Source organism: Phyllobates terribilis, unplaced genomic scaffold, assembly GCF_046119375.1.
Source record: "Phyllobates terribilis strain yellow unplaced genomic scaffold, ASM4611937v1 Scaffold_9__5_contigs__length_417890890, whole genome shotgun sequence".
Taxonomy (NCBI): Eukaryota; Metazoa; Chordata; class Amphibia; order Anura; family Dendrobatidae; genus Phyllobates; species Phyllobates terribilis.
In genome coordinates, this window is record NW_027362769.1 from 368005706 (window position 1) to 368012820 (window position 7115).

Genomic DNA, 7115 nt, shown 5'->3' on the forward strand with positions numbered 1-7115 from the left:
TATGGTTTAATTTAGAACAATAAAGAATTGTGTCTTTATTTCAATTAAAGGACTTTATTCTGGGTGTTTGTGTTTTTTTTAAATACTTTACTAGAAATTCATGGCGGTCATGTCTAATATTGGCGTGACCCCATGAATTTCGGGCTTAGGGCCAGCTGATAATGCCAAGCTGGCCTTAACCCCTTTATTACCCAGTGAGCCACCGCACCAGGGCCCTGGATGAGTTGGGTACAGCGCCAGAAGATGGCGCTTCTATGAACGCGCCATTTTCCGGGGCGGCTGCGGACTGCAATTTGCAGCGGGTGGGGCCCAGAAAGCTTGGGTCTCCCTGCGCTGCAGATTCCAGCCCCCAGCTGCCTAGTTGTACCTGGCTGGACACAAAAATAGGGCGAAGCGCCCCCCTTTTTTTTTTTTTTAATTATTTCATGAAATTCATGGAATAATTAAGAAAAAAAGGGCTTCCCTATATTGTTGTGTCTGGCTAGGTACAAATAGGCAGCTGGTGGTTGGGGGCAGCCCGTTCCTGCCTGCTGTACCTGGCTGGACACAAATATAGTGCGAAGCCCCACGTCAATTTTTTTTTAATTATTTCATGAATTTCCTGAAATAATTAAAAAAAAATTGACATGGGGCTTTGCACTATATTTGGGTCCAGCCAGGTACAGCAGGCAGGAACGGGCTGCCCCCAACCACCAGCTGCCTATTTGTACCTGGTTGGACACAACAATATAGGGAAGCCCTTTTTTTCTTAATTATTCCATGAATTTCATGAAATAATTAAAAAAAAAAAAACGTGGAGCTTCTCCCTATTTTTGTGTCCAGCCAGGTACAACTAGGCAGCTGGGGGATGGAATCTGCAGCGCAGGGAGGCCCAAGCTTTCTGCCCCCCCCCCCCCCCCCGCTGAAAATTGCAGTCCGCGGCCGCCCCGGAAAATGGCGCGTTCATAGAAGCTGGATGCTGTACCTGGCTGGCATACAAAAATATGGCGAAGCCCACGTCAAAAGTTTTGGGAAAAATTTATTAAAAAATAAATAATAATTTAGGGACTGCATCTTTATTAAGTCCTCAAATGTCATTTAGTGTTAAAATAAAGGATTTATTTTAAAAAAAAATGGCGTGGGATCCCCCATAATTTTAGTCTCTAGCGGAGGTTAAGCAGACGGCTGGGGCAGATGTTTGAAGCCTGGGAAGGGGGTAAAACCCACGGAGCTTCCCAGGCTACTAATATCAGCCCCCAGCTGAATACCTAGCCTTTACTAGCTATTAAAATGGGGGACCCCCCCCCAAAAAAATGACGTGGGGTCCCCCCTATTTTAATAGCTAGCAAAGGCTAGGCAGACAGCTGGGGGCTGATATTAATAGCTCAGGAAGGGTGCCATGAATATTGGCCCCCTCCCAGGCTAGAAACACCAGCCGTCAGCCGCCCCAGAAATGGCGCATCCATAGGATGCGCCAATTCTGGCACTTAGCCTCGCTCTTCCACGCTGCCCTGGTGCGGTGGCAGGGGGTAATAGTGGTGGGGTTCATGTCAGCGCCAGCTGCCATGAAGCCCAGGTTAGTAATGATGGGCGTCTATAAGACACCCCCATTACTAACCTACAAAGTGTTAAAAAGAAAAAACACACTACACCCAGAAAAAAATAATTTATTTGAAATAAAACACCATTTTATTTAATTCTTAGTTTACTAAAAAAAAATAGTTACCTGTCCACGTTCCTGCGCTGATCTCCCATGCACAGCTGTCACATCTGGAGATGGTGACAGCTGTGCATGGCTGCTGTAAGCTCACACTGCCGGGAACACGTCCGCTCCTGGCAGCGGGAGCCACTGACTGAGGTCACCGGAGTGCATTCAGGCAGCGCAGCTCCGGAGACCTCCTTTACGGCAGTGCTGTTCCGTGGGAATTTCTCACGATACAGCAGTGCCGTAAAGCAGCTAACCGGAGCAGCGCTGCCTTAACTCTGGTGAACCCTTACGGCCCTGTCATTCTAGCGGCGGCAGCGGTTCAGAGCGGTCACATTCTATGTGGCTGCTCTGAACTGGAGATCATCGTGGGACACTCGTGGACTACTACGGAGGGGTAAGGATAAGGTTGTGGTTTATTATTTTATATTTTATTACAGGAGATCGATGGCTTCGGGGAATTAGGTGTCTAGGTGAGTATAGGTGTAGTTTTTTATTTTTTACTTTATTTTAGGTGGCGATCGGCGGGGACAGGTAATGTATAAACTAATTTCTTTTAGGTAACCACTGGCCACCAATGACATGTATCTAACATTTATTGGGGACACAGTAGGGCAATTTATATAGCAGGATCAGGCTGATGGGAACTACTGCTCCCATCGAGCTGATCCTGCTGGCACGAGTGGACGGGGGACAGACATAGGCCGATGGGAGTAGTAGTGTCACATCGGCCTATGTCTGCCTGCACGCACAGACACCCCGCACACACACCCCGCACACACACACACCCCGCACACACTAATCATGACGGGTCTGGGAGGTGAGGCTGACCTGTGCGGCCGTGGGAAAGTTCATGTGAGTTCATGCAATGCAGTCAAGCATGAACTCACATGAACCCTCTGAGGGCACCGCGGCTACTTCAAATGAACAGCTGATCGGCATCACCTGATACCTCAGCTGTTCATTTGAAATAACCGGCGGGAAAGCGCAGCACAGAACGGGAAAGCCGGCGGTGAAGTCTTTTCACTGCCGGCTTCCCCGCCCGGGTCCTTCGCTCCTTGGTGCTGCGCTCCCCGCCCGGTCCTAATTTACGATTGGGATTGGAGGTGGCGAGGGGAGCGGAGGATCGGGGTGGGAGGCTGCGGGGAAGCAGTATGGGGCTGTGTGATTGTTTAAAAGCCGGCGGCTTTTTACCGCCCGCCGGCTTTTAAACAATCAGGAGAATTCTCCCACGCTGGGATGGCATTCTGATGACAGGCTGGATCTCAGCTGAGCGCTGCCATCCAGCTTGTCATCCTTCACAGACACTGCAGAGCGCAGGCATTATGGGAACTTCCGATTCCGGTATTCGATATTATAAAAGTATCGGAATTAAGTATCGGAATTCCGATACAGTGAATATCGGCCGATACCCGATATTTCAGTATCGGAATGCTCAACACTAGTAGACGCACCACATACCCTCACCATTCACACACACATGCAGTATCATTCACTTGTCATCACGTTTTGTGTTTTTTTTTTTTTTTTTTACCTTTTAGCACATATACAACACACAATTCACACAACTTCACATTTAATTTGGATATAAAACTGTCAATTTTGGGATACACTTTTCTTCTAGTATATATTTTTTCAATGCACGTAAATATAATATTAAGAGGAATATACACAGGAAGGACACTTCCTAGTTGTAAGCAGAATGTATAATGAGGACATAAAAACTGTTAATTATTTGATACATCTCTCATTTAGCAAACATTATACTAAGAGGATCACGTGCAGGAGGAGCGCGTCTAGGCTGTAAGCATAATATATAATCTATATGCCTCATATATTAGATAAACATCTAATTTCCACAATATCATAACAACATATATTTTTTTATATACTTGTCATTCCTGGATCTGCACATATGCGTATGATTGCGGCTCCCTGGATACCCCCTGATCCGGCCACTCTGCCCGTGACCTGTACGCATGCGTTGGACTGCGGCTCCTTGGATACTTCCTGACTCGGCCACTGTGCTCGCGAGCGCACCAGTGCCGCTTGGCAACTTGTGGCTTGCGTTCCACCGGCCGAAAACGGAAGTTCCGCTCTAAAGGGGGTGACAGTCTGCGCATGCGCCATCCAAGGTCTAAGGTAACCGGAAACGGCAACACGCTCATCCATGAGGGACACCCGCCCATATATATACCACCACGCGACATATCAACTCTAGCTCCCTGAGGAAAGATATTTGAAACGTACGTCGGGGCGACAGACGGGCTCTAGCGTCAATATACAGATTCAGGTAATTACATTTAGTATTTCCCTGTTGGCGTGACCTAATCAGGTTTTTCCACTGTTGTCTATGTTTTGATGCTTATGGGCTTTTTTCCTGCATCTTTTTGCACAATATTTTATAACATTCCTTCCACTAGCGACCATGGCTTTACAAAGATAGATAATTTTATTGGCACTACTATGTTTAATTTCACTTATATCTTTGAACAAGCAATACGGTCGCATTTGTGAGTAGTATACTGCAAATTTGCAACTCCATATCCATAGCAACAGTGGTTGTGTATAAATATATAAGCCCGTTCTTATATGTGAAGCACTGTGATTTGTTTTACCATGTTTTAATGCTGTCTTAATAAAATATTGATTTTTTAAGGTTTAAATACTCGTTTTCTTTTCTCGAGGGACTTGTGTCCCATTTGAGAAGAGTAGGTGTGTCAATGTGAATTGAGTTTAATAACCAGTAACAATTTTCAGGATTCCAAGTGCGGAACTTTGTTGTTAAACACACAACATGTAAAAGTTTCAAAAAAAAAAAGAAAAAAAAAAAGCACAAAAAAGGATGATGATGATAAAAATCATACAAAAGACAGATCTTGTGCAAGATCCTATCATTGTGTCACTGACAAAGCACAAGATCCTACTGATCGCTGCACTGGAAATGGGCCATTCATCACAGCTCGTGCACGATGCCATATAAGGAGGGAAGGAAATGTTGCGGATTTCAGCAGCTAAAAATCTGTTGGGATTATAGCAGCAGAAATGTGAATGGAAACTGACTGTAAAATACGTAGCGTGTCAATATCTGCTGCGGATCTTCACCACAGAATTCAATGTAGCATGGTAAATGCTCAGTAATTCAGTGTTGATTTTGCAACAATCTAGGACGAGCTGCGGTGAAAAATAAAAAAAAGTCTACTAAATGTTTACACACTCCATGCAGATTTCACCGTTGGGGACCCCGAGCATTGGAACGGTATCACACTCATCATCAGCATAGGGAACAGCGACTATTAACCCCTTTCTGACATAGGATGTATCAGCTGCGGGTGTATGGAGCAGGTTCAGGAGCTGAGCCTGCACTATACATGGCGGGTCTCCGCTGGTTTATACAGCCAGCATCTGCCTTTCAGAGGTGCCAATCTGACTTTTTATTTTTTTCTGGACAACTTATTAAAAATCACAGACAGACATATTGGAAAACCTAAATAGCCTAATAAAAAAAATGCAATTTAGCCCATAAAGTAAACCCTATAAGGAAAAAAATATAGAATATTTTTCTTATTCATATACATTTTTTTTTTTTGGTCACTGCACCCCCTACCCACCCAAAAACTACAACAAAAAGTGAAAAAAAAATGGATCTATACCCCACACCTCCCTCAACAGGAAAGTGAAAAAAAATGTACAGGCCTAAAAAAAAAAAAAAAAAGTACAGATTTTTTTTTTCTTCCAGCAATTAAAGGGGTTGTCCAGTCTGTTCATCCTCAGTACAGGCCATCAATATCAGATCGACACCAAACAGCTGTCAAGCTGCGCGGTTCTGCCCCGTAACTAATGAAATCCAGCCGCCACGGGGAAGAGTAGGGGGATGCCGAGTGTCAAACCCCCACTGATCTGATATTGATGACCTACCCTAAGGACAGGCGATCACTATCTGGAGTACTGGACAACCCCTTTAGAAATAAAATAAAACTTTATTTTTAAAAGCCAGAACCCTTACAAGTTTGGGATCGCTGCGATCGTAGTGACCCGGAGAATCACATTTTTCAGAACATTTTACCGCATGATAAACGCCTCAAAAGTAAAACCCAAAAAACATGGTGAAATGAAGCTTTTCCTTTATGGATTTCAGCCCACCTGGAATTCCCCCCCCATTTTTCAGCACATTATACGTACAATGAATGGCGCCCTAACAGCCCTCATACCACTGCGTCACCTCCAAAAATAAAAGCTAAGGCCCTGAAAAGAAAGGGAGGAAAAAAAAACGAAAGCACAAATACTAAAAAAAAAAAATGCATCTATCAGGAAGGGGTTAAACGCCCATTTTGCTCCCCACCAGCACAGACACATGCAGACAGTGGGCCGCCATTTTTAAAGCCCTCAGTCACAGTCCAGGGGGGCAGCACTGTGCCCCAGGCCCCCCGCAGGGTGCACCCCCCGGCCCCCGGCCCCCGGCTGGGGCTGCACACTCCGCTCCTACCTGCTAGGCTCAGGGTCGTGTTTGCAGGGGAGGCCTCGGCCGCGCTCATTTCCTCCCTCTTTATCTCTAGCTGCAAGTAACGACTTACCGCTCCGTCTCCTCCCTAAGATTCTGTACAAGACAGCTACAGGCCACGCCCCCCGCGTCTCCACCGGAGCTGTCACTCACACGCTGCAGCCCCGCCCACCACCGAACCCCCCTTCAGGCAACCTGTCAATCAAAGCCCCGCCTCCCTCCTCCTCCCCGGAGCTGTCACTCTGTAAGGAGCCGCGCTCGTCCTGCTGTCAGTCACAGCCTAAGCCCCGCCCACTCCAAGCTAAAGTCCGCTAGTCAGCGCATGCGCACTTGTCATGCTTCAGAAAACTCCTCAGTGACGCGACGTCGACGTCTGCGAGCGGCTGTTAGGTATTAGTGATGGCGGAGGCTGCTGACCTTCATGTTTTATAGTAGTGTGTGATGGGAATAAGGAAAAGTAATGACTGACTGATCAGCTGAGGGAGAATGTGAGGGCTTGTATGAAAATATAGGGCAACCAGGGTCCTATGGGGCCCCTCTACCAGCTTATATGTGGGGGCCCCTGTGGCCTAGTTTATGAAGGTAAAGCTTGCCCTCTCCCTCCCAAAAAAATAATTATACAGACAACAGGCAAATAATACTGCCATACACGTAACTATACCACCATACTGTCACCATGACCAATTATTACCACCGCATAGTGACCAAATAATACTGCCATACACGTAACTATACCACGGTATTGTCACCATGACCACGTATTACCGCCGCATAGTGACCAAATAATACCGCCATACGGTCACCATGACCACTTATTACCACCGCATAGTGATCAAATAATACTGCCATACACATAACTATACCGCCATACTGTCACCATGACCTCCACACCATGACCGCATATTACCACCGCATAGTGACCAAATAATA

At 46.1% G+C, this 7115-nt stretch overlaps 1 protein-coding gene across 3 annotated transcripts in view; it reads right to left on the minus strand.

Moving 5' to 3' along the window:
- Window positions 1–6408, minus strand: part of TBC1D24 (TBC1 domain family member 24) — a 38083-nt gene extending 31675 nt beyond the window's left edge. For 2 of the 3 annotated variants that reach the window (XM_073648211.1, XM_073648209.1), the window contains exon 1: window positions 6171–6328. The gene's annotated coding sequence lies outside the window, so the exon portion shown is untranslated. Of the gene's footprint in view, window positions 1–6170 lie in introns of all 3 variants that reach the window. The other variant, XM_073648210.1, reaches the window with a different exon arrangement.
- Window positions 6409–7115: the final 707 nt, after the last annotated feature.